The following is a 27,249-nucleotide window of genomic DNA, read 5'->3' on the forward strand; positions in this document are numbered from 1 at the left end:
CCCGACTCCCCTTCTCAACAGGATTGTGCACAAGATGCACCAGGACCCAGTCACAATGATATTGGTGGCCCCCATGTGGGCCCACCAACACTGGTTCGCTCATCTGATGGAGTTGTCCATATCTCCTCCAGTCAAACCACCTTGCCTGTACAACATGTCGCAAGACAGAGGGGAGACGCTTCACCCATGCCCACAGACATTGAATTTAGCGGCCTGGCTCCTGAGGTCATAGAATTTGGACACCTGCAGCTCCCTCAAAGATGTATGGACATTCTCAGGGAAGCAAGAAAACCAAACACTAGATATTGCTCTTCTAGTAAATGGAAACGGTTTGTCATCTGGTGTAACTCAAAGAGCATCAACTCAATTGACTGCTCTGCCACTCACATTGTTTTATACCTAACCCACTTACTTGACTCCGGCCTAGTCTTCAACTCAATAAAGGTGCACCTAGCTGCACTTTCAACATACACACAATCTCAACAGAAGGTGTCATGGTGGAAGATACCAGTGATTAAGGCTTTCATGGAAGGAGTAAAAAAAATTCACCCTCCCATTTCTAACCCGGCTCCCGAATGGGACCTAAATGTGGTGTTAAGTAGGGTTATGGGAGCTCCTTTCGATACCATGCAGAAAGCAAGTCTTAAAAACCTCACCTTCAAAACTGCTTTTTTAATAGCTATTCCCTCCATTAGGAGGGTAAGTGAACTACATGCACTCTCTATTCTAGATCCCTTTGTAACAGTTCACAAAGATAAACTGGTTTTGCGCACTCGTCTCAGATTTGCACCTAAAATAATTTCCAAATTCCATGTGAACCAGTCAATGGAGCTATCAACGTTCTTTCAAAATCCTTCAAGCCTGGGGGAAAGAACCCTGCACACACTGGATGTACGCAAAGTTGTCATGTTCTATATGGAAAGAACTCGTCCACTAAGGAAAACAAATCAGTTTTTCGTTTCAGTGGCCACAGGAAGAGAAGGAGACAGTCTCCAAATCCACTATTTCTAGATGGATTGTCAATTGCATTACAATCTGCTACAATCTTGCTAAGAGAGAACTGCCTTCAAGCCTAGAGCACATTCCACTCGAGGCACTGGGGCATCCATAGCATTCATAGCGGCAACCTGGAGTTCTGTACACACCTTTACAAAACACTATTGCCTAGACATTCATTCTAGATCTGATTCTCAGGTGGGACAGGCAGTATTAAGACATCTTTTCTCTACTGTTCCTTCTCACAACCCACCTCCAACTCTGGGTACTGCTCGCTAGTCTATGCACAGCATGTGATTCTAAGCAGATTGACAAACATCAGACGACATGCATTATTTACCGTAAAAGCATTTCTGATGGTTGTATCTGCTTAGATTCACATGCGCACCCTTCCTCCCCGCTCGGATGGAAGGAACATAGATGTCTTACTACTTTCTCTCTCTTTTCTGTACTCAAATACAATATACCTTCGCATTCTATTATGAAGTTTTTTCCAATATACTATTTGGATTAATGCATTGTTAAATCACTACATACCTCATGATATTTATTCCAATGATCCTTGACACTTTCTTGTTAACATTACAATAAGAATCCCATGTACAGACTTTTCATGAAAAGTAAATGCACATGTGATGTCATCAGCGATGTCATCAATGACATTTGTGATGTCATCTTTGATGTCCTTGGTGTTAGTCTTAGCAGTGCACGGAGGTGGCGCAAGTTATGGTTGCTTAGCTTACCATAACTGGCGAATTTCAGGGGTTTTTCGGTTTTACTTGGAACCATACGTCCCTTTCACAAAGTTATTTCAGTGAATTTCATGGGTTTTTACCAGTGCATGCTATTTTTCCTACAACTTAATATCATAGTAACCCAATATAGCAATATTTGTGTCCAATTCATTATTTCAACTAGTTTTGCATTCGTAGAGGTCTACGAACATCTGACTTCATTGTGGACCTTCCAGACAGTGCCACATGACCATACGTGGCGCGCAGCATGATGTGTCCGAGAACCCATCGCACTTCACGATAAGATCCGTGCTTTGCGGACAATTCGGAACTGCATTTTCTACTGTTGTAGGAACTTTCAACTTCAAAATTTCCATTGCACAGCTCCAACACCTATTCCTACTCATTATCCATTAACAATCTAGTACACAGTGCATACTTTTAGCAAAACTGCCATTTATCTCATAATGACATCAGCTAATGCCGCCCCTTCTCCCCAAGAGCCTCCACCACTGCTGTAATCAAGGAGCATGAGAAACACGACCCCCTAACTTAGAAATAACACACGCGCACCATTTTCCCCTGTCCACCTACCCCTCCATATTAGTGTTTGGTGCCTCTTCCCTCATTTCCCTCCCCACCTTACGTTCTTCGCTTTCCTGCCAAAAAAAAAAAAACCTCCAAAAACAACAAAAGTAATGTTCCTTTAGGAACCACCTTTCACAGTTAAAACATAGAACTAAAAAAAACTTATAGACTCCATCTACTTTATATTTCTCAGTAAAGTACCTAGACTCAATAAGATTATCCAACATTCCCATTTGCATTTTGTGTTATGCTAATGGGAATATTGTGGTGTTCATCCCCCATTCCAGGGACTGGAACGGTGGATACCGGCCAGGCAGCCCAAGAGACCAGCCCAAGTGAAGCAAGGGTGGATAACGAGGTCTCTGGACCATTACCACCCCATTCCAGCCCCTGTAATGGGGGATGAAGGCCATTAGCACCCTAGGTTCCCAAAGCGGGAACCCAGGATGCTAAAAAAGATTGCGGCATCCCGGTGTAGGAAGGAAAATCCTTTACCAAGATAACCACCATGGAAAGGGAAGGCGGGGTTTCCATACAGGGCCCTTCTTCGCTTTCCATGGCAGCCTACAGAAGGCAAAAAGAGAACTATATGACCATGTTACCACAAGCACATTTTTCTTCCTTTTGAAATCTATACCAATTTCGAATAACTTTACCACAAAGCCACTCCCAGGCGGACAAGGCGGACATGGCCATGTTTTGTCCCTTATTCCATGACCCGGACAATGTGGCCACTGCCCATGGCCACAGGCTACACCTCAGTCACCAAAGGTATATCACTATTTGTTGTACCTACATTATGAGAAAGGTCAAAAAATAAAACACGGGCACATTTTCAAAACCATGCTTTCAGGTCCTTCTCGATGCTCCTGATACAAGTTTGCAGGAAATCCAACCATGTTGTATTTTTTCAAAAGTGTCAAATATATGCACAAACAATATAACCTAGCCTTCACTTGACAAAATCCATTCAGACTTTACGAAAACATTAATATCAAGATCTATAATCTTTTAGCAAACCTTTGTTAATTTTGTCAAATGGCACCACATTTTATAAGCCTTAACAATATTTTGGGACCCCCGCCCCCTCTAGTTCTGCCCCCTCTTGACAAAATCCCTCCCAACTTCTCAAACATTTATATCTAGATCTATTATCAGTTTGCCAAAGCAAGTGTAGATTCGACAAATGGCAACTCATTTATAAGCCTTTACATTATTTTGGGACCCCCCCCCTCTAATTGTGCCCCCTCTTGACAGAATCCCACCAAACTTTGCCAAGAGTGGGTGAAGTAGTTGCGCATTTGCACGGTTTTCGTTTGCTCGTGTCACTAACTCTGCTGCTGTCTTCACTGATACGTGTTTCCTCCAACGCGTGTGAACAGACTTCTCTGCTGCGTGAAATCTCCTATGCGCGTGCGCATTGCTACGTGAACTCTTCTACGCGTGAGCATGGTCTACACTGCTACGTGCTTCCATCAACACGTGTGTGTGTGTGCGGTCTTCGCAGCTACGTGTTTCCCCAATGCGTGTGCGTGCGGTCTTCGCAGCTACGTGTTTTCCACAGCACGTGTGCGCGGTTTTCACTGCTATGTGTTTTCCGTTAATGCCTGTGTGTGGTCATCATTTGTGGGTGTTTTTCTTCAACGCGTGTGCTTGTTCGAATGAGGTGCATGTGAGCTCGGATTCATCTGTTTAAGAGCGTGCCCGCGAGTTTGAAAACGATACACTGCTACGTGCTTCCCTCAACGTGTGTGCGCGGTCTTCACAGCTACGTGTTATCTACAGCGCGCGTGTGCAGTCTTCGCAGCTATGTGTTTTGTGGTCTTTGCAGCAACCTGCCATCTACAGCGCATGTGTGCGGTCTTCGCAGCTACGTGTTTTCTACAACACGTGTGTGTGTGTGTGTGGTCTTTGCAGCAAAATGCCATCTACAGTGCATGTGTGCGGTCTTCGCAGCTATTTGTTTTCTACAACACGTGTGCGTGGTCTTCGCAGCTACGCGTTTTCTACAGCACGTGTTTGGATGAGGCGCATGTGAGCTCGGATTCATCTGTTAAGAGCGTGTGTGCGAGTTTGAAAAAGAAAGTGTCTGCGCTTTGACTGGCCCAGTATATGTCAAGAGCGGGTGAAGTAGTTGCGCGCGTGCGCTTTACCACATGAACTCTTCTACGTGTGAGCGTGATCTACACAGCTACATGCTTCCTTCGTGTTCGGATGTTTTTTAGTTAACACATGTTTTTTTGCTTCTTGCAGCCATATTCCATCCCATCCTCATCACCCCTCGCCTCCCCAAAGATTATTTGATAAGTTTGACAAGCGCAATGTTGTGTTTTTTTATGTTTTACCGCGATGTCCGCGGACACCGATCGCGAATCCAAAATGGCAGGCGTTTCCAAAAATCTGATGCACTTCACGCTTCACCCTAGCCAATCAGAAAGCACGTTGCATGTCCGCGGACATGACACAAGCCGCTTGGCCAATACGTGTCATGTCCGCGGAGCGAACAGGGAAGTGTGTCCGCAGAGCGGATATAGATTAATTGTTTTGCCTTACGTTTTGGTCGTTAAAACAAAACAAAAACTACTGGATGGATTTACACCAAATTAACAAAAGCACGCTTTTGGGACCAAGCCGCCGATCCTGCCGCAAATTTGGTCAAAATCCGTCCAGCGGTTTGGGCTGTAGGCGTGAGCAAAGTTTTTTTTTTTCCCATTATGTCTATGGGAAAAAGTTTTGGGAACGCCCTACAACTCCTCCCCCCCCCCCTTTGACCAAACCTCACCAAATTTGCAAAAAAAACCATTCAGAGTGGGCCATATACTTTTTCTGCAGTTTGATGAGGATTAATACAGGGTGAGCGAAGTTATAAGCAGCCCTAAAAGTGCTCTTCCTATGGGATTAGCAACTTAACCATAACTACAATGACCAGATATGGTACAGAAAATTAAAATGGCAAAATGTAACCCCTGTGTGTAGAAGCAATCAGAAAACCAATCGCCAATAAGCAAACCCAGGCAGAAAAGTTCGACTCTTCATTAATTTCCATACAACTGTGCAGAAATGGACAAGGAAACTGGCAGAGTATCCCTGTGCCAAAAATTTGACTCCCCGATAACATAAATATCTGGACTTTGATAGGGTTATACACAGTGACTGTCATACAGAAAAGTCTGTAAGAACCGTTTAGTCAGTTACATTAACGATGAACTTCCTAAAATGACCTCTGAATTTGGAAGGGCATGTATTCCATGCCAAGGCTACTGAGTACACCCAGTCCCAAATCCGTCCTTCCAGACTTCGTTGCAATCTGCCCTTCACCATCATCATCTTTCTGGTGCACGAGTCCTATGGCCGCTCCAGTAGAATTATTTGGAAAATCAGATGTTACTTGAAAGTTTAAGACTAATAGAAAAAGCTGTTCAGAGCTAAGTCTGGTATTCAAAATGGGCCAGCTCTTCAGACTAGGTACTTAGCACTTTGACACATAGCACTTTCGTTGCCTGTAGTACTTTTTGCAACAGCATTTCCATTACTTAATGAAATTTATGGATACTGAAATGGACATGCATGATTTCTATTAGCAATGGTTAGGGAATTTATAAATCCAAAAAATGATTTTATAAATGTTTTTGATACAACTATGCTGCATTATTGTTGAATTAAATGATTTTTAAGGTTGATATTATGCAAATGTATTATGTATTTTTATAATGTGTTTGATTAATATTAAAATATGAAGCTATCATTGGCCACCTGACTGAACCTCTTCCTTTTTCCACATCCATTCTATGATATAAGTACTTAAATAATTTCGGTACTTATCCATGTGACTGCCTTCCTTTGGTCCTTTATGCATCTTTCTCCCCAGGTCCATAGTATAGGGGACACCCATCCTTTTTTGCCTACCAGCTCTTCTGACTTGACTAGTATTCAGAGTTCTGTATAAGAGTGATGAGGCTTTGCCACAATAACCTCTTTCAACAACTTAGTCTATAGTGGGCAATAAAGTACTTGCTAAACGAGGATGAACATTTCAAGGCACAGGCAGCATATCTATGCAAGCCACTTTTGCCATGGTACTTAGTTGACCGCTTAGTGTGGCTTTAAAACATAACACATTTCCCCTGTGCTTTCCTCTTCAAAGGGCATGCAGAAACCTGAGGAGTTATTTTAATTGCTTTTGGTAGTTGCATTTGGTAATATAACTCATCCTTGAAGAATTGATGTGTCATTACTGGGTACTTTACCACTATTGTGCTGCCATTTGTCTTCCATTGAACTGATAGTTGATGATCCTTTCCCTGCTATTTAAAATACACGTCTCATTAGTCTCTTGTGTCGATCTAGACAACCCTGATTGTTTAACCTTTGATGAAATCTTTTTTAATCTTTCCTCCTAGCCTGCTCTGGAAACGAGTGTGGTTTTATGTGAGGAGTCCAGAATGAAACTTGGACACAAGTTAGCCATGTTTTTGGTTACAGACTTTTATTAAAACAAAAAGGGTTGGGAAAAATCCTCCTACCTTGCTCTAAGTGGAATTTCGCTTCATAAACCATAACGAAGGGTCAGTCTATATCAGGATGTCAAAATCAAAACGGTCCTTGTGTACAAAAGTTCTACTCTGACCATCACACTATAAACAAACAAAGGTGAAACGGGGAATGTTTCTAAATTTTGATACGTTTTGGAAAAAAGTGTTCATAAAGAATTCCAAAGGTCTTCAGGGATAAAGAATCCTTGCTCCATAGGGAGATTAACAATCATTGCATCACGGTACAATACAAATTAGAACAATATTTATGAACTAGAGAAACGACTGAAGATGAGCTGAAGAGCAGAATGAAAAAGAGAACAGGAAGAAATAGAACGAAGATACCGAGGAAGAGCGTTTTGATGCAAAGGAGCAAGTTAAGAAAAGAAACTAGATTCAGCACATGGGGAGGCAAGGAACTGGGAGAATGACAACGAGAGGGCATCTAAAAAGAAAACAATTAAGAAAAATGAGGATAAAAGTTGAGGAGAGATATAAAGACCATACAAAGAAAATTCAATTTAAGACGAGTGAAGGGAAAGCCAGCTAAGAAAGGATAATGACAAAGAAATAGAATCATGAGGCGAAAGAGAACATAAAAGACAAATATAAGAGATCATTTGAGAGGAGCCTTACACAAGGCAGGAAGGCCAAAGAGAATACAAGAACAGTAAAACAAGGAAAAAATTATAGAGGAAATTGGAAGCTTGCTAGCACGAAATGTAAGTAAAGTCCTTGCCTTATAAATATTGTAGAGATGGGCCCAGCACGAGTGTGGAGGTAAGGAACTATGAGAAAAAAGTTAAAAATACCAAAATTACGGACAGAAAGAGAAATGGGAAGCAAAGAAGGAGGAAAGGAAATGGAAACCCGAGGGAGAGAAGAAATAGTAGTAGCAGGAAAGGAAAGCACTTCCGTTTTAGAGAAATTAAGAATGAGATAATGATCGGACATCCAAGATTTAATGGTCAATAGACAGGATATCAAAGTATCATGAATAATGGCGGTAAAGACATGTATAGAAGAAGTTGGTTGTCATCAGCATAGAAATGGTCAGACAAACCAAATGAAGAAATAATAGATGCAAGAGAAGCATGAAGAGAAAAAGGAAAAGGTCCCAGTTCTGAATCTTGGGGAACACCATGTTGAAGAGGGACAATATCAGAAATTTGCCAGCCCAAGAAACGGAAAATGTGCGATTAAATAAATAAGAATGAAGCCAAGAAAGAACAGAACCAGAAAGCCCAAAGGAGGATTGAGGGGAAAGAAGCAAAGTGTGATCGACCGTATCAAACGCAGCAGATCATTCAAGCAAAATTAATAAAGAAGAGTGCTTAGAATAGTGACAAATACTGAATGAAGAGCAGTCTCAGAGTGAAACTGACAGACGCCACGTGGAAGAAATAAATTAGGAACAATGAAAGGCAAGACTTGAGAATAGATCAGACATTCCATGAGCTTGGATAATTAGGTAAGGAGAGATATTGGCCTAAAATTAGAGGGGAGGGATCAAGAGAAGATTTCTTTTCAAAATGGGAAGAATAGTAGCATGCTTGAATGAAGATGGAAAAATCAAAGAGAAGAGAGCAATATTAAACACAAGTAAGGTAAGACACTGAGAAGGATAGACGTTAAGAATAAGTGAAGAAGGAATGCGATCGGAGGGAGCAGCAGTGTGGTGCGCTTGGGCCAATAAGTGTCCTATCAGAAGTAGAAATGGGAGAAAAGGGTAAGACAGCCGAATGAGTAACAGCAGAAGAGATAGGAGAAGGAGGAATAGCAGAATGTAAAGCAGTGACTTAAGAGACAAAATCAGCTGCCGAAAAGAGGAGCAATAGGAGTACAATCAGGAGAACTAGGAGAAAGTAAGCGAGACAGGGTTTGAAAGACGGGGATGAGAAGACCGAGTTAAGAAGATCAGAATAATAAGGGCGTTTAGCTGAAAGAAGTGCTTCATCATAAAGGGAATGAAATGAAGAAAGAGCAGAGGAATCTGAATCTAGTTGCGATTTCCTCCAGCGACGCTCCAAGCGGCAAAGAGTTTGTCGCATGGGACAAAGCATTGACATGAGCCAGGGTTGCGATGGCTTACGAGTAGGAGAAAAAGAAGCTTCTTGAGCTATTGTGCATGCTTGCATTAATGCTACAAGTTATGCTACGTGTGCCATAGACAAATCTGGGAGCTGAGCCCTTTCAATCACTGTGCTGCACTCCCATTGGTTGCTGAGTGTTTTCGTCCATCCAATCAGGGACCGGCAGGCTTCACCCGGCCCTCTCAGCAAGGCCTACTGGCTGGAACTGGTTTCTTTCATCTGCTCCTCACTGAGAGTGAGGTCCTGTTTCCACCCTCCTGGCCATCTGTTGTTCTCCTGCACGTGTGGAGTTTGTGCCTGGCCGCTGTCCATTCCATTAGATAGGTGCACTTTCTGTGCATTACTGCACCTCCAGGGGAATTATTGAACCTGAAAAATCGAAATTGGAAAAAGAAAAAAAATATGAAATTTGCATAATGTTGTTGGAAAGGGCTGTTTTATTTGGCATTTTCATCTTGCAGCCATTTTCTGAACTTTTTAATACCTGGAGCTGCCTTGCTATTTTGAAAGCACAAGTTTTTCCCCACTATTGCCTGCTTATTTGACTGTTTTGTGGCCCTTCCAAGATGGCCACCGTGGTTTTCTTTGTTGTGTAGGCAGGCTGTGCTGAATCGCCTCTCCCTGTGCTGCACTCCCATTGGTTGCTGAGTGTTTTCTTCCATCCAATCAGAGACCGGCAGGCTTCAGCCGGCCCTCTCAGCAAAGGCCCACTTCTAAGGCCCCTGTCAGCTCCCTGTCCGCTTCCGGAAGGCTATTTGGGGTCCTCCCTGCACCTTAACCACAATGGTGCTGCCACCTCACTCCTCTAAGAAATCCAGACTGCCTTGATTTTGCATCCTTCAGAACTATGGGTTAGTTCTCTCCTTATGGACTCGCTCCTACTGCCTTTTGACTATCACTGTTCTTTCTGCTTGTTACTCCCATGTTGTCATCCTGCTGCACAGTGCTTCCTAAAACCCTTTGCTAACATCCGAGTCCAAGATTGAAAAGTCAAATTCTTGCTGTTTTTGCTTTGTGCTAAAAAATCAAATCTTGCTTCCCATTGCGAAATTCTCTGTATTTTGCATTTATATTGTTTCTTTTCTGTAACTTGCCAGCACAGTGACCTCACCACTCTCTTTTGTCCCACGCCTACCTGCCTTAGCCCCTCAGTATCTCCATCCTCTCCTCACTTCTACCCCAATGGCGCTTTCTGTATCTCCTATCTTTTCCAACTGCTTCTCCATTGACTATCCTTCCCTTCTCACTAAGTCTGGTAGGAAGAAGTTCAAAAAGGATATCTTGGCCTCTAACCCTGGTCTTCCTATCGCTGACACCTACTCCAATGCTTCCGCCAGACAGACGCTCACTGACATCCTCTTTGTCATTCCTTTGCCAGATCTATGGACTCCTCATATGGTCTCTGTGCACTGCCCTATCTCTTCCTCTTCCATAAATGGTGGCACTCGCTGGGAAGTTCTCATGGCTTCCTTCGACTCCTCTAAAGTCATCATAAATGTCTTCCTAAATGGCACTGTCATGGTTCAAGGCCCTCTGGCCAATCTCCTCCTCTTTGATAGGCGCTTCTCTCGCCTCATCAATTTCCTTTCATCTCCTGCTGTCCCCTCCTCCCCCCCCCTGGCTACCTTGCCCTCTCTCTCCTCTTCCTCTGCCCCTCCTAGGGCTCTTTCTCCTCCGCAAGGCGTACCTCTGATCTGTACCCCCTCCCCGGAAGGTCTTTAAGGCTGGCAACCTTCTTCATATTGCCACTCTCAACTCTCGCTCTGCCTTCAAACACTCCTCCGACATCTGCCACCTCCTTGAAGAACTAGACCTTGATGTCCTTGGTCTGGTTCACGGCCAGCTCTATCACAAGCTTTGACACTTTCCTTCCTGATGGCTACAAGATCCTCTCAGCACCCAGATCCTCCCGGTCCGGTTGGGGGGGTAGCGCTGATCTTTCCTGAGTGGATTCCTGCCTCTATCATTCCCACTCAGACCTACTCCTCTTTTGAATGCCTTGTCTGGAGGCTTTCTCTCCCGCATACCCATTCTCTTACTGTGGTTACCATCTACCGGCCTCCTGGTCAAATCACCTCATTTCTCTCTGAGTGGGCAGACCTGTCCTCCTCCCTCCTGGTCTCTATCACTCAACTCCTCCTCCTCTGTGACCTCAATATACATTTAGACATTTAGACTCTCCTTGTACCTCCTCTGTACTCTTCCGTGACCTCTGTGACTCCCTCTCCCTGTCCATCCTCCCCTCTGGACCGACTCACTCTGCAGGGCACACACTTGATGTCTTGATCTCCTCTGACCTCCCCCTCTCCATCCCTCTGACCACTCCTCTCTTCTGGAGCGATCACTCCCTCCTCTCCTCTCTCCCTCTCTTCCCCCCAAGCCAAGCCTACCCCAACACTGCCACCTACCTTCTCGGACATCCGGCCCATCAAGCGTGTCAGTTGAGGCTTTTGCCGCCACTTTCTCTCCCCCGCCTCCACCTTTGGCTGTCTCACATCCTGACACAGCCCTGTCTCTGCTCTACTCTTCAATTTCAGATACACTTGCCCCTGTCATGAGGATCCGTTTGAAGTCCAAAGCCAAGTGCAATTCCTGGTATGGCTCTGACATAGCTACACTTAAACGTAAGTGTGGGGCAGCTGAGAGGAAATTGAGGACTTCCTGTTCATCCTCTGACAACTTGGCTTGTCGCCTGCTACAAAGACAATACCTACTCTCTGTCCTCATCAAGAAGAGAGTCCACATTCAAGCTTGTGTCTCTGCGGCATCTAACAACTCAGCCGAACGCTTTAAAATCTGCAAGGAGCTGGCCAACCCTGCTGCAGTCTCTACCCCTCCTGTTGCCTCCCAGGCTCTTTGCAATGCCCTTGCCTCTCGCTTCATCTCAAAATCCCAGGACATCCTGTCCACCCTCTCCACTCACACCCCTCCGCTCCCCTCTCCATTTGTGCTTGCTGACCCTCCTTTAGCCACCCTCCCACCATCCTTCTCATCCTTTCCTCTTTTCTCCCCTGACGAGGTCGCTAGAGAAGTCCGATCTATGAAAGCCTCGTCAAAACAGGTTCATCCCTGTTCCTCTAAAACAATCAAGGACCACATTGACACCCTCGCTCTGGCCCTTGCTGATTTTTGCAACCATTCCTTTGCCTCAGGATCCTTCCCCTCCCCTCTGAAGCACTCCTTTGTGCATCCTCTTCTCAAGAAACCCACAGCTGATCATTCTTGTCCAGCTAACTATCGCCCAATTTCCATTACTCCCTTTCTTGGCAAACTCCTAGAACAGTTGGCCATCTCTCAGTTTAACCTTCATTCCAATTCTGTTGGCTGTCTCCATGACCACCAGTCTGGCTTCAGAGCTGCCAGAAGCACGGAAACTGCTCTCCTGAACATCCATGAAGATCTGCTCTCCAACCTTGACTCTAACATTCCCTCTGTCCTCATCTTCTTCGATCTCTCTTCTGCCTTCGACACGGTCAACCATACCATCCTGCTCAACCGTCTAGGTGAAAACCTGGGTATCACTGATCAGGCTCTGGTCTTGCTGACCTCTTTCCTCTCAGATCGACCCTCCCAGGTCCAACTTGGGTCCTTCCTTTCATCTATCTTCCTCTCTACCTGTGGTGTTCCCCAGGAGTTTAACCTCTCGCCCTGGCTTTTCAACCAATACCTGGCAACTCTCACCCACTGCATTGCCACTTTCTGCTCAAATTTCCAGGGCTACGCTGACAACACTCAATTCATTTTCAGGCTGCCCTCTGCCACCTTCTCTCCCTCCCTCCCTCCCTCATCTCTGATTGCCTAACTGCCATTCAAGATTGGTGTGCCGCCAATAATCTTTGTCTGAATACCAGACGGAGATCCTCCTCATCGGCACACCTTAACCATCCTTTCCCCTCACTCCCTGGCCAGCCTCCATTGGCCCTCCGCTTACCCCCGCCTGCGAGGCTAAGAACCTCAGGGTCATCTTTGACTCCACCCTTTCCTTCTCCGCCCACATCTCTGAGGTCTCTAAAAAGTCAAATTTCTGACTGCTCCTCCTCAGAGGTACTCTGCCTTTCCTCTCCTTCCCCCAGAAGCTCGTGGTATCCCAAGCTCTGGTTCTCTCTAGTTTGGACTATTGTAACAGCCTCTTTCTAAATCTACCTGTCTCTACTCTCCGCCCTCTGCAACTAATCCAGAACAGGACTGCGAGACTTGTCCTTGGCCTCAAGCCCTGGGATCGTATCTTCCAGCTCTGAAATCTCTCCATTGGCTCCCAGTGGATGCAGGGATTAAATTCAAAACCCTCTGCATTGTCCACAAGGCTTTCTGGGGCCTGGGTCCAAAATACCTTCAGCTATCCCTCCGCAAATACCTCCCCTCTCGAACTCTTCGCTCCTCTACCTCCAACTCCCTCAGGGTCAGTCAATTTTCAAAGAAACGAGCTGGGGGTAGATCTGTCTTCGGCTGGGGCCTCCCTCTGGAACAGCCTCCCTGCCACTCTAAAACTTGAGGAGAACCATCTCTGGTTCCGGAAGCACCTCAAGACCTTCCTCTTTCTCTGCCTTTGCTCCGCCTCTCCCCTGATGATCTGTTCTCTCGTGGCACTGCACCTGGCACCCTCTGTCCTTCGGGCCCAGGTACCTGCTCACCCTGCCACCCTCCCGCACTGCCTCCGGGCCACCCCTTGCACTGGGGTCTGTATCTGTACCCATACAGCCCCCTCTTTTTCTTCCTGCACTTATCAGACCTACCCTGTCTGTTGCTTTAAACCTAGCACTTGCAAATTGCTGGCTGCACTACCACTGTTTGTTGCCTCTATTATTTATTTGTTATTTATCTGTTTCTCCTCCGCGTCACACTTTCCACTCCTCCCCCCCTTCCATGCACTTTTCCCCTCCCCCATGCACTTGCGCGTTCTCAATGTCACTGGGCCTAGTAAGATCGCCGTTTTCTTTTCTCCCGTTCCCCTCCTTTGCCTTGTCGCGCTCTGAAACACTGGTGTACGAGCACGATAGAAATAAAATATCATATCATATCCTATCTTCTATAACCAACGCACAGTACTTGTGTATCCTACTATTCACTGACGGCAATAACGTTATGCCCCGAAAATTAACCTCATTTGACTAATAGTTGTTGGTTTGGGTCATTTCCAAGTAGCTTCTATGTATGAATCTGTAATTCGTCCCTTCACTGCTTTTGTATTTTCTACTAAAGCTGTCATCTGAACCAACATGTCTTCTAAAGGTAACGCAACAGTATGCCTTCCACATGGTGTACTGTCACGGAACCGCATGGAAATAAAAATAGAAATCTCAATCTTTTTTCAGTATTTCTGAGAAGAGGGCCCGACCTGATTACCACTGTGGGAGCAAGTCCCATGTATACTAGAGCACAGAATGAGTAAAGGCAAATAAATACTAACTATCTGGATGTATGGGAATGGAGAAGACTGCAAAACATCAATCAGCAACAATTATATTGCATTAGGTGGGATGCATGGTGACATTGCAGCTCGATTAGTAACTATCGGAAATAAGGGTGAAACTATTGTATTCCCTCTCATCAAACCCCGCACAAATTGGTAAACCTCTCTTCTGGGTTTTTTAACTATTAAAATTGGAGTGTTAAACAGACTAGTGGCAGAAACAATAATTCCTTGATCTTACAGTGATTTAAACACTATTGACATACCCTTTACAGCACGAAGCAGAGTGAGGTATTGGGCCTTTTGTGGCAATGGTTTAGTGGCATTTACCTGTATGTTTACTGACAGTGTTTCGTATTCGTTGCGCCTCATTTGCATGTTGTGACCATAAATCTTTGGGCACCCAGGACAGAAATATCTCTAAATCTGCCTGCTTCACCACCTTCTCTGTTTGCATCTATGTAATTACCTCCTCATCCATTTTGGTTATCTAAAAAGAAAAAAACATACGGATTACAATAGATTGGACACCTCAATTTGCACACGTCCTGTCCTAATACATTTACTGTTATTAATGGACTTAAAAGATATGATTACTTTCCTGATATCTGGCAAACTGATGCAGTTAACTGTTTGGTCACTGGATTATTGGAAATACCTACAGCCTGCAGAGTACCAGATGAGTGGGATTGTGAGAAATCTGAGGGCGTCCTGACTTCTTTCACCAATATATCCTCCTCTTAGGTGGCCAGGGAAAGGCCGTCACTATCAGATCCTGACCCTTGGGGTGGATATGTGAGGGAGGATCATCTGGGTGGAGGAGACTTGGGGGGGGGGGGGGGGGGGGGGGGCGGGGAGGAGTCAAGCACCCTTGGGTGAGACATGGTATCCCCCATTTCCCTTTCACCATGGATCCAATGTTCCCTAAGCCTTTATAGGCTGTTGTCAATCCCTTCCCTAATTCTCCTGTAAATCATTCCCTAAAACACACCAGTTGTATACTGGGGCGGGGAAGAGACCCACTAGGAACACACAGCCTCTCTTTATTGATATAAACACATACAAACACCAGCAAGATACTGGGACGAGGAGGAGGCATCCAGGGGTAATACAGAACTCCCAAACCAATAATGAGCTGTCTAGTCTTTTGTGACCAATTGGTCTGGAGGGAGGTTAGAAAGCAGGAAGAACATGGTGGCAGCTGTTGAAGCAGGTATCGAGAGTGCTGTGCGAGAGCAGACCTTTCGGAGAAGGCAGCATGGCCGACCGAGCTCTTGAGGACCCATTGAAGATGCAGAGCGTATGCAGGGGGAAGCGTAGCTAAAGGAAGCTGGAGGCCGGTAGCAGAGTACAGAAGAGGAACCGGCGTGAGCAGGAGAAGCTGCCGAGTGAGGCCTGAGCTGCGAGAGATGCATCGTTGGTGGGATCGAAGACACAGAGAGCCACTGCGGAGGCGAAGCGAGAAACTGTATGAAAGAGAGTGTTTGTGACAGCTGGTAGCCACGCTGGAGGGCCGTCGGCGCCGACGAGTGAGAAGGGGGCCCCGGGACAGGAGGCGAGCATGTAAGACTTATAAAGTTATTGAATACCAATTTTAAATGAAAGCAAGAACTTTGAATGCAGATTTGAATGAAAATAGGTACATGGTTGAATAATGTGGGTTAAAGTAACTGCAAATATTGGCAAGAGTCACACGTATAAAATTGTGAACTGTGCAGCTTGAGAAAACCCGCATTGGCAAGAGCCATAAAGGGCTATGAGAGTGTGAGAGAGTGCAACAAGTGAATGGTGACAAAAAAAGGATGTGAAAACACCACTTTAGAGATGAGACAGTGGCAATGTGCCTATGAAGAATAAGCAACTGAGGTGTGCCGGTTGCGTGATTTCTAATGGGTGTACTATGTGGTCCAACAACTGCGCCCAGACCAAGTTTTTGGAAATGCCACTTAAAACACCACAACCAAGCTTGTGCTCGATTCTTAAAGTAAACCTTGTGTGATTTGAAAGTAAGGAGTTGAACACTATGACATTGGTGAAAGATAACCAAGACAGAAGAGCTGGGAAGGATCCAGAGTAATTGGTTTGTGTTGAAAGACTTGGAAGCTTGGGAAAGGGAACCACTTGCTTGAACTGTGAACTATCTGAACTTTGGGGAAGGGGAAACCTTGTGACCAATAGCTAGACGAAGCTCAGAACGTTGATGTTAACACTTATCATTTTGAGGCTGACATCCCTTCACATTGTATACAAATGGATGTGAGGGCAAGTATAGGTTTTGGACACAGACATTTGCTTTGGGCTTCCTGACATAGACTATCCTTAGTTGTTTTTAGGTAGGGAACTCGCACTTTAGCTTGAGGAAAGGTAGGCCTTTTGCCAACCTTCATTATTTTAATAAAAGTTTGTATCCCAAGCTTTCAGTGCATTGACTGTGTCTCATTCATGATGCCTTCACAGGTTAAATAAAGGGATTTCCCAAATATAATTACTGAGCGTTCTCTCCTGTATCTACCAAACTTGGCACACTTTTGCCATTAATTTGGCAGCCTTAAAAGCACCTTCCTGATCAATTGGTCTGAAGGCTGTGCATGATTGCCACTTTCCCTTTGGCTCTCCTAGCCATTATTCTGTTGCTTGATTTGTGGGCGAACATTTTTTGTGTTAATGGCTGGAAAAGGAGGGAGGGCGTAAATGCTCCCTTAGCTTGGAATTTGGGCTAATTTTGGCACTCAACCTTCCAGTGCCCATCTGCTTTGCAATACTGACCCACAGTATTACTTGTTACACAGTTTAATTACCCTGGGGGCCGGGAGCACAACCTCTTTGACTTTGGCCCCTTCTCCTTAGTCATTTAGTTCCTCTTGCAACTCGTGGCCCCCCTGTCATTGGCATGTATATACAAAGCACGCCCCTGCTACTTCTGTTGTTGAAGATTCTGTAATTTAGGAGAGTGGCATTCACTAAATTCTTAATTTGTTCTTGGCATGAAACCTAATGATTTGCCACTGACTTTAATTTTACATTGCCTTTGTTTGCCATCCTACACATATATTTTTCAATTTTATTTTATGCTTCAGCAGTAACCCTAAACTCAAGTAGACACTATGCCCTCATGTACCGCCTTGGCAGGTTTATTTATACTGCAATGATGAGCAATCTCAACCTTAAAACGATTAAGATAATCTGCTGGTGATATATCAATCTTTTCTTTTTACATTTATTGATTTCACAAAAGCTGTTTTCGTGGGTTGATTCGTATCTGCCCAGAAGTGGTTGCAACGCTGGATTACAGTTTTCAGCTACTTGGTAAACCTCTCTGGTTCCTCCTTAATGTTTGAAAATGATTTAGACAATTTCCTCAAATCTCTTGATGTCCACGCAACATGTTCCTTTACCAGGCTACCGGCACTATTGCCACTCACTCCTGACAACTGTCTCAGTGAGGTTTGTAATTGCACATTCACTGCTCTATACAGAGCTCCTGCGCCAGTATCCGATGAGCTTGGGGTAGGAGTAGTAGTAGTGTCAGAAGCTCTAGTCATTTGCCTGCCTTGGGCTTGCATTCATGTCTAGCTTCATGCACTGGAAGTAGAGCTGCTTTGGGGCTATTCTTGCTGTGTGCCTTGGGGATGAGCATTCGCTGCTGCATCTGATGTGCACATGGCATAGTGGTACCTAGCAACTCAATAACATCCTTACTCTCTTTACCTCAATCATCCATCCTCTCAGCTGTAAATGTGGTGAAGTAATCTGGCTTCATGGGATGTGTAAACCTGACCCCACCATTTCTTTCCGTCCCTACATCTGTCTTTGTTTTCTGTCGCTCACTTCTCATGTTTCTCAATTGTATTGTACCGTTAAGTTTCCTTCTAGATTTTACAACTCATTTTGAACTTCCCCAAACCAATTAGAGTGTTTCCCATTCTTCTGGCTTCATCAGTTTTTATCCTCTAAAGTGCGACAGGCAAGTGTTGCTAAATCAAAGCTACTTTCACAGGAAATTGTATGCATTTATCTCCATTTGCTTGGAGCTCCATTTTCCCAAACATTTACTATCTTTAGGCCAATATTTCTTTAACCTTGTTACCTCAGGTGATTCCTCAAGGTTTGGTCAAAACTTAAGCCACCTGTCTCGTGACAATACATTGATACATTGATGTGCAGTAGGTTTGTATGTGAAGGTGCCATCATGTAAAACATGATGGTAGACCTTTTGGTATGAGTATTTCCTTCTGAAAGCCTACTCCAGGGTTGGATAGCTGGGGAGAAAGCAGAACCAGGTGCGTCAGTATCTGCTGGATGGTCTATCCTTCAAAGAAAAGGCTTCCGGCTGTATGTGGCATAGTACACAATGACCAGGATGTATTTGTTTTCTGCCTTGGAAGGTGCTACAGAATGCAACAGGCATAGTAGAGCCTGGTTCATGGTGCAGGGGGTTTTAAGGCTGTATTCCACGAGTAACTGAGAAGGGGGGAATTATCTGGAATGTACTGTAAAGGAGGTGTTGGAAATATTGTCAACCAACTTGAAACATAGAGTGGATGATAATGCATCACAAGCTAAAACTAAGCAATAGTCTGACCTTTTAAAACCTTTCATGAAAACGATAACCATTCCTCGGTTTAATCAAATACAACATCCACATACCTTTTAATTTAGAGACTCATCGCATTAAAGCAGAATTTAAAAATCTCAAGAGAAAACTGGCAGCATCTCAAGATCCGCTGCGATGGCAGCACCTTAAAACGGCTAAATGCTGTTACAAAAACTGGTTAAAGAGTAGAAGTGCAGCGCAATTCCAACAGGACAGTGAAACAATGCAAAACGTCATGACTAACAAAAACTCGCCCACCATGTGGCGATTACTGAACGATCGTAGATTTCATCTTCAGGCAGACGCTCAAATCAATGGCGTCCAGGAATCTGCGTGGATTTCCCATTTCTCTTCCTTGTACGCCGACCCAGCTTTCTCAAAATCTATATATACACCTTCATCTGACTCGCCGTGGCAGTTACAGATTGCCATAAAAAGCATTTGTGCCATTATTATGCAGGCAAGTTCCTCTAGGGCAATGGGTCCAGATGGGCTGTCGAACGTCATGTTCAAAACACACCCAGATGAATGGGCCAACATCCTCAACTCAATCATTGAGGAAATATTAACATCTCGTGCCATCCCCCTTTCGTGAAAACTTCTATAATCATTCCTATTTTCAAGAAGGGGGAGCGCAGTGTTCCCGCTAATTACCGGCCGATTGCCTTACTTGACACGCCAGGAAAAATATTTGCCAAACTGATTCTTGGCGCATTTAATGCCTGGACTCTACAATCCCAGCTCCGAGATCCCCAGCAAACAGGTTTTGTGGCTGGAATGGGAACTACTATAACTTTGTTTGCCCTTAATTCAGTTAAATTGCAATGCCACATGTCTAAACAACAGGTTTTTTCTGCTTTTGTTGATCTTAATGCCACCTTTGACTCGGTGAGTCAGGTGCTCTTGCTTTCTAAACTTTGCAAAAATAAGTGCCCAGTAACATTGTTTGATGTAATTCATTCTTTGCACTCACAAACCTCCATCAGAGTCCGCCTAACTTTAGACGGATTGCTATCGAATCAGATGAGTACTTTTCGAGGTCTAAAGCAAGGATGTCTTTTAGCGTCAGCCATTATCAACTACTTCATCCACGATGTTAGGTTCGCCTTGGCGGATGTAGTGTCGGATTCTCCAAAACTCAATAACCAACCTATCCAAACACTTATGTATGCTGATGACCTAGTTCTCATCTTAAAAACACAACTAGGTCTGCAGCGTTTATTACATGCATTCTATATCTATGTACAAAAAAATGAGTTGAAAATCAATCTAAGTAAAACGCAAATTGTCGCCTACTCGCCCAAGCGTCAAGGCCCGCTATCATATGTCTGGACTTTCGATCAATCTCCTATACAAATGGTACCACAGTACACCTATCTGGGCATATTGTTCGAGGGCCAGTACCATGCAAAATCCCATATAGCGCGATTAGAGGTAAAGCTTACATCATTACTTTCGCAAGCTAGAATTTTAATGTTTAAATTTGGCAAATTTTCAGTAAGACCTGCCCTGTTTTTTTGGAATATGAAAACAATTCCGGCTATTTTTTGTATGGCCTTGAAACATTAAACATTAACATTTCTTTCCCGTTTGCTCAATGGGAAGCAAAATATTGGCGATGTATTTTTACATCTACCGAACGGTATACCGTAGCCTGAATAAGATATGAATTGGGTTTGGTCTCTATCCATGCCATATATCAGTGGCGCTTGTGTGCGTTCTTCAGGAAATGTCTGATTTCGACTACTTTAAATGTCCTGTTGAAAACTCTGACAAATTATTTATTCACCACCAAACATACATTCATCAAACAATGGCTCACAAAGGTTTATCAAATTCTAAATGCAGCAGATGTGTCATTAGATCTCTTAATACAAAATCCTGATAAATCAAAATCAAAACTGTTTGAGCTTGACTGGATCAATACCAGAACCTTGTGTCTTTCATACCATGGAGGAAGCCCGGTTTCCACATAAAAAACTACGAACCTTGCCTCCCTATTTGGTCCGGTGCCCCTCTCTGAAAATCCACTATGGCATTCTAAGATTGCGCTTTAATGTGTGGAATACCAGGAATCTCCAAGCAAATCAGAAACAGATGGCTACAAATGCCAATTTCTGCCCTGTTTGCTCGATGAGAGACACTCGTGAAACGTTATCACATATCATCACAGAATTTTGTGCCCTATGGCCTTTACGTAAAATACACTACACAAGGCACTGTAAATATTTATGCCTCATGGAACAGGGTTTGTGTTGGTCATTAATCTTGGGTGTTCGCCATTTACCCTTACAAATTGCAACTGTCAATTTCTTAACATGCTTAGATTTGGAGATTATAAAAAAGAAAAACTGTTCCTTGCTGAACAAAAAAATATGACTTATCGTGCATTGGACATTTTTTTCTTTTCAAAGGCACCATGATTTTAAAAAACTTAAAACTTTACTCACTCATGATATTAAGAAACCACAACCAGAAAGAAAAATGTTTAAACGCATTTGTTGATCTCATATCGATCATATGATTATGTTTATATTGATTATTTTCATTTTGGATTTAGTTTTTGTGGTTTTCGTGAAATGAAATGTAATTGAAATATAAAGGTAAATATTATGTGCATGATTGTTTATTTGTATACACTTTTTTTATTTATGTATTTTGTATTTGAAAGTTGATTAAATTCAGCTAATATAAATAAATAAAAATATTGTCAACCTCACAGTAATCATAGCAAAAGTCCTTTACAAACTGATGCTGCTATGCATTAATATTGGGAGGAGAACCACAAATGGCTGGCAAAATTATAACAGATCACCGCCTGGGCACATTACAAACAATAAGCCCTGCTATCTTCTCACAACTTTTTAGAATGTGTGATGGTACACCTCAGGGCCATGTATAAAGGCTACTAGAGTGTGATGATAGAAGTAATACAGATAAGAAAGTCAAATCTAATGAAGAACTAATGGGCTCAGAGCTGCATCCATCAATAATAACAGCTGAACACACAGGCCTGGTCAGAGGGGGATGGTATGACGAGCAATGAGAACATGGATACACAAAGAATCCACGTAATAGCTACATGTTGAGAGACGACTGGTTGGCTACGCCTACTTGTCCTCGCTACGGGGGTGCGGGGGGTTTACATGAAATGCGTAGATGGAAGGAATTGGATTACCTAATACTGTGGGCATTGTCCGCAGTCTGGAAAATGCAGCAAGAGTCTACTGAATTCTCTGTTTGGAATTGTTTAGGAAAGGGAACTACAAGATGTCCTAGACATTCTAACACATATGTGGGAAAGTCGAGAGGATACGGCAATGAGCTCTGTGCAGTTTGTGCAAAAGACCAGAGAAAGGATGATCTGGGTATTTGATCTGTAGAGTTAACATATGTGATAGGCTCAAGACAAATTGAAGCAATTTTATGTCTTACAGGCATTCCTTAATGCATTTTACGTTTGAGACCAGGTACTGGTATTGCGTCCTACCTTAAACAAAAAGCTGGTGCAGTGGCATGGTCCAGATGCGATGACGTAAGTCATCAGGGACCTTCACTACAGGGTACAACAACCTAACTGTCATGAGCCCTCACGTCAACCGTTGAAATTGTTGAAGACTTGGAAGGATCTGCATGAGCCATTCACCTTTCCTAGAACCCACTGTACATTTCCAGATATACACCCAGCTTTACTTCAGACGATGATCCTAGAAGAACCTAAACCACATTGAAGCCCAAGAGACCTGGAATTGTCTTAGTATTCGAGGCTGGTAAGGGTGGAGGAAGTCTAGCACCACATACAGAGTCTGGCTGAATTGCATGCCAGAGGTTCATTAGTGTGTAGTACAAGAAACGGTCCCAGAAATGCTGTACTGCTAGGTTATCAAACCTTCCTAAAGTTGTTGGGCTGCTTCCATTTTCCACGTCGCAACCCGATGCAACGAGGAGCCAGAGCACAAACTCCAAAACTTCCCACAAATATCAGTGGAGGCATTCGTCAAGCTGGTTAAACATAGCAGGAAAGCAGGCTCGCCCATGGATCCCTACCCCTCCCCACTCCCCCACCATCTACAAACCAATCCTCACACAAGGGACGTCCTCAGAATATTACAGAAATCTCTTGAATCTGTAGCTTTCGACAGGGACCGTACCACAATCCTTCAAATCTGCATATATTAAACCACTTCTTAAGAACACAAGTGGCGACGTGGAAGACCTCCAGCTACAGACCTATTTCAAACATCCCCTACCCAGAAAAACTCCTGGAAACCTACATATACAAACTAACCCAAGAGCACGTAGAAAAACACCAGTTGCTGGACCAAGCATAAGTCAGCTTCTGCCTGCAAGAGGAACAGAATCAGCACTCCTATCCATCTCGGACGACCTAAAGGCAAACACTGACTCCAACACAACCTCAGCCCTGATTCTGCTCAACCTTTCGGCATCATTCGACACAGTAAGCCATGACACCCTCAACAAGAGATTAGAAGATATTGGTATAACAGACTTAGCACTGCTCTGGATAAAATCATTCCTAGCGAACAGAAACTGTCTGAATAAAACCCTTCAAATCTGCTCCACGAGTTAACGACTGCGTTGTACCACAAGGATCCCCACTATCGCCACTGTACTTCAAACATCTCCCAGACTCGCTATTCAAGATCTTCAAAAAATACAATCTTACGTGCTACAACTATGCAGACGACACTCCAATCATCTACAAAATCGAAGATGCACAAGAACAACACTCAACTCTAGGAGAATGTCTCAAAGAAATCTATAACTGGATGAATGCTAACAACCTAGAAATCAACCGAGGAAAGATAGAAATCATGATTAAATCCAAAAACCAAGAGAATACCTACATACCGTTGCCGATAGAACTGGGAACCGCGCCCACACCATCAAACGTAGTCAAAAACCTGGGAGTCCTAATGGACAACGCACTAACCTTGGAACCACAAGTAAACGCAATAATTAAGAAATGCTTCTTCCTCCTTCACTCAACAAAAAGAAGCCAACCATTCCCGTCTTTCACCCACAAAACACAGACAATCGTCGCCCTCATCTTGTCAAGAATCGACTACGCAAACAGCCTCTAGCTCGGAATGCTGCAGAAGAAACAACGCATCTAAAACGCAGCAGCTAGACTCCTCCTCAAAACTATCTAGAAGAGATCACATCACGCTAGTGCTAAAAATGCTACATTGGCTTCCAATCAAACAACGTATCACATTCAAAACATTGTGCATAACACACAGGGCAATAGGCGGCCAGGGATCAGAATTCCTACAAAAGAAAATCTACAAGCCATCAAGGCTCCTCGGATCAAACAAAGAAATCTGCCTGGACCCAAAGACATACGCCAAGAAAAAACTAGGGGGGGGCTCCTCTTTCTCCCACCTGGCGGCTAAAACCTGGGACAACCTCCCGAAAGGAATAAGAAACACCAAAGTCCATCTAAAATTTAGAAAATGACTAAAAACCTGGGTCTTCAACACCTTGGAACCAGATGGAAACAACTGAAACAAAAACACGAAAATGGAAAGAGAACCAGCTGACGGAACCCATAATGGTACAGACACCACCTAGAACTGACAGAGGGGAACGCCCACAAGAACAAGAGAGACAATGCTAGGCGGAACTGACCACGAGCGACAACCCAGCCAGGACAGAACCATAGCTAACAAGGCTGACGCAAACAGGCAGAACTATCAACCTTACCCACTACCAAGCATCCCCCCTACTTGCATGACTACATGAACCTTGCATTTACCCCATCCCAACGCTATTGTGCATCCACACTATACAACTACTACCTCACACTCACAAGACAACCATCCTCAAACCAACCCCTCCATATAAGCTAACCCGCCAGTCAAATGAGACCACTATCACCACAATAACAAACCCACACCCAAGCTAGTAAGTAGAAGACCAAATGCACTTGACCGACATACATGATATGGTAGCAGCCTTCTTGGAGAGCTACTGACTTCCTAGCAATTAACGCATCGCACACAACAAAATCATCTGAGACCTATGTATGGCGATTCACTTGCTCCAATCCAGACTTCCTTTTATAATTTGGAGAAACCCATTGTTTTTCAATGGCTCAAAGTCAGTTGTAAACCAGAGCTGTCATGCTTGCATCAGCACAAGTCGCAGTTTTACTTAGCTTGCCCCCACTGGTTCCCTACGTTATTCAATGCATTAAAGACCAGTGGAAAGCTTTCAGCTTAAGGTTAGATTTAAAAGGGGCTTCCACAGCCTAGCACGGGTGGTCGGGGTATGATGGCGGTGTCCCCTTGCCAAGGAAATTGAGTAAAGAAACCATGATCATGTAACTGGCATGAAGAAAAATAAAAAATATCCAGATGCTGGGGTTTTGTACAGATGCTTCATTCAGTGTTTGGGGTTCCAGCCTACGTCATCTGTTCCTCAGCGGTTCAAGGGGTGGATAAGGTGATGGGGCAGTTGTAGCTCTCATGCTCTACCCACTGCCAGGCCTTTGTAGGAGAATCCTGATCCCAACACAAGCTGAGGCATGCATGGCCCACCAAGTGCTTTTCAATGTAACTAGGAGCTCTGGCATTGAAGTGACTGAACTTTGCCTGCTGAGTCAAATAAAAGGGGACAACAGGGTTGTGTCCTGTTGTGTGGACTGATTGTGCAGAGCCAAGCAGTTCTTTGCTATTTGTTTATATATTCAAAGCGGGCACCTATGCAGAATCCTTTTTTGGCACGTTTCTTTCCAGCTGCTCCCGGACAAGTCCCAGTGATGAACATGGGTAAGGTGTCCTTATTCTTATACAGTTCAAGGGGTCTCGATCCAGAGGCCTCCAGTGAGGTACATTGGCCACCAAATGTTTGAATGGTGCAACCAATCTGGGATGGTCGCCACATTCCGTCCTTCCCGGGCAAACACTTAGAATGTGGATTCAGTAGTGGATCTCATTCATACATCTGGCAAGATCTGGTCATCCCCAGTGGTCGAAGTGAGCGGGAACAGTATCCCCAGTGGTCGAAGTGAGCGGGAACAGTCGGGAGCGGTGCTCCTATACTTTTTTTAATTACCTTGTACAGCTCCTATACTTTTATTTTAAAAAGAAACCGTTCCGGAACTGTTTTCTTTTAAAATAAAAGTGTAGGAAGAAGATGAAACCTTCACTTTCAGTGCACTGCACTGAACGTTACCTTAAACAGCAGGTGCACGTGTTTGGGGGGATGTTTTGTGTGTGGGAGGGGTTGTGGCAATGAGGTTTGCGGGGAGCAGGGGCAGGCCAGCAGCGGACATAGTTACACTATTTCTTTTCGCACACTTCGACCACTGGTCATCCCTTCTTGGAGTCTCAGGAAGGCCATCGCCATATGTAGACTTTTTAATCAACCAGATAAATGCAGCCTTGTTTTGGTGTCTACCCGCACTTTTAAACCACGGTTCCCATTTTTGGGGACCTGAATGGGACAAATATTGGTTGATATTCTTTTTTTAAATAACACAAAGAGCTGCCACCAAGCACAGTGTTACACGGGGAGCCAGAGCTGCCACCGAGCAGAGCGTTACGCAGGGTAATTGCTTACGTGTGGGAAAATTACTACGAGCTAGCCACCTGGGAGTCTTACAAGCTGTCGGGAATAAATGCAGTTAAATTGCCAGTGAGGCCCTAGGTGGGGACTGTCTGTCGAAAAAGGTTGAATCGGCATGGAAAACTAAACATGTCACGGTATTCACTTTGATTAACAGATTAGGCCTGCAATTCAAACATTGTTCCGCCCTCAATAGTTCGACGTTGGTCACTGTACAACATTCAAAAAAGGGCCTGGGAGCCCCTTTGCCGAGAACAAACACAGCCAACCTGTTCTCTAGAAGGTGCACACTTGGGAGGGTCTACAACCACGTTTTAGCTCGCTATACCTTTACCAGAGAATTGCCTAACATTTCTGTGCTGCACTGCCCAAGTGGGTGGGGCCAGACTGATATACAAAGCCTTATTTCTCCTCTGTGAAAGGTACAGTAGAGGGGCTCCCAGACCTGTTTTTGCACTGTACAACATTATCCTGTAAAAAACACTCTGGAAAATCGAGAACGGGTGTAATGGATATTTTGAAAGATGGTATGAAGAGTGAAATGTGGACCGAGAAGGGGGGAAAATAAGTGCATTTCATAAGAGATGGGGGGTCAGGGCGTGGCCAGGGAGAGCAAATGTTGCATTCAGGGGGTATTGTTTTGTTAGTTGAGAGCAAGCGATTGAACATAAAGTGGGTGTATTGGGAGAATGATCAAAAGGAATAATTA

General features: G+C 44.2%; 1 protein-coding gene across 2 annotated transcripts in view; it reads left to right on the plus strand.

Moving 5' to 3' along the window:
• Positions 1-27,249, plus strand: part of VPS37C (VPS37C subunit of ESCRT-I) — a 110,157-nt gene that overhangs the window by 46,592 nt on the left and 36,316 nt on the right. The window lies entirely within an intron of this gene.

This window comes from Ambystoma mexicanum, chromosome 12, assembly GCF_040938575.1.
Source record: "Ambystoma mexicanum isolate Mex_15411 chromosome 12, UKY_AmexF1_1, whole genome shotgun sequence".
NCBI lineage: Eukaryota > Metazoa > Chordata > Amphibia > Caudata > Ambystomatidae > Ambystoma > Ambystoma mexicanum.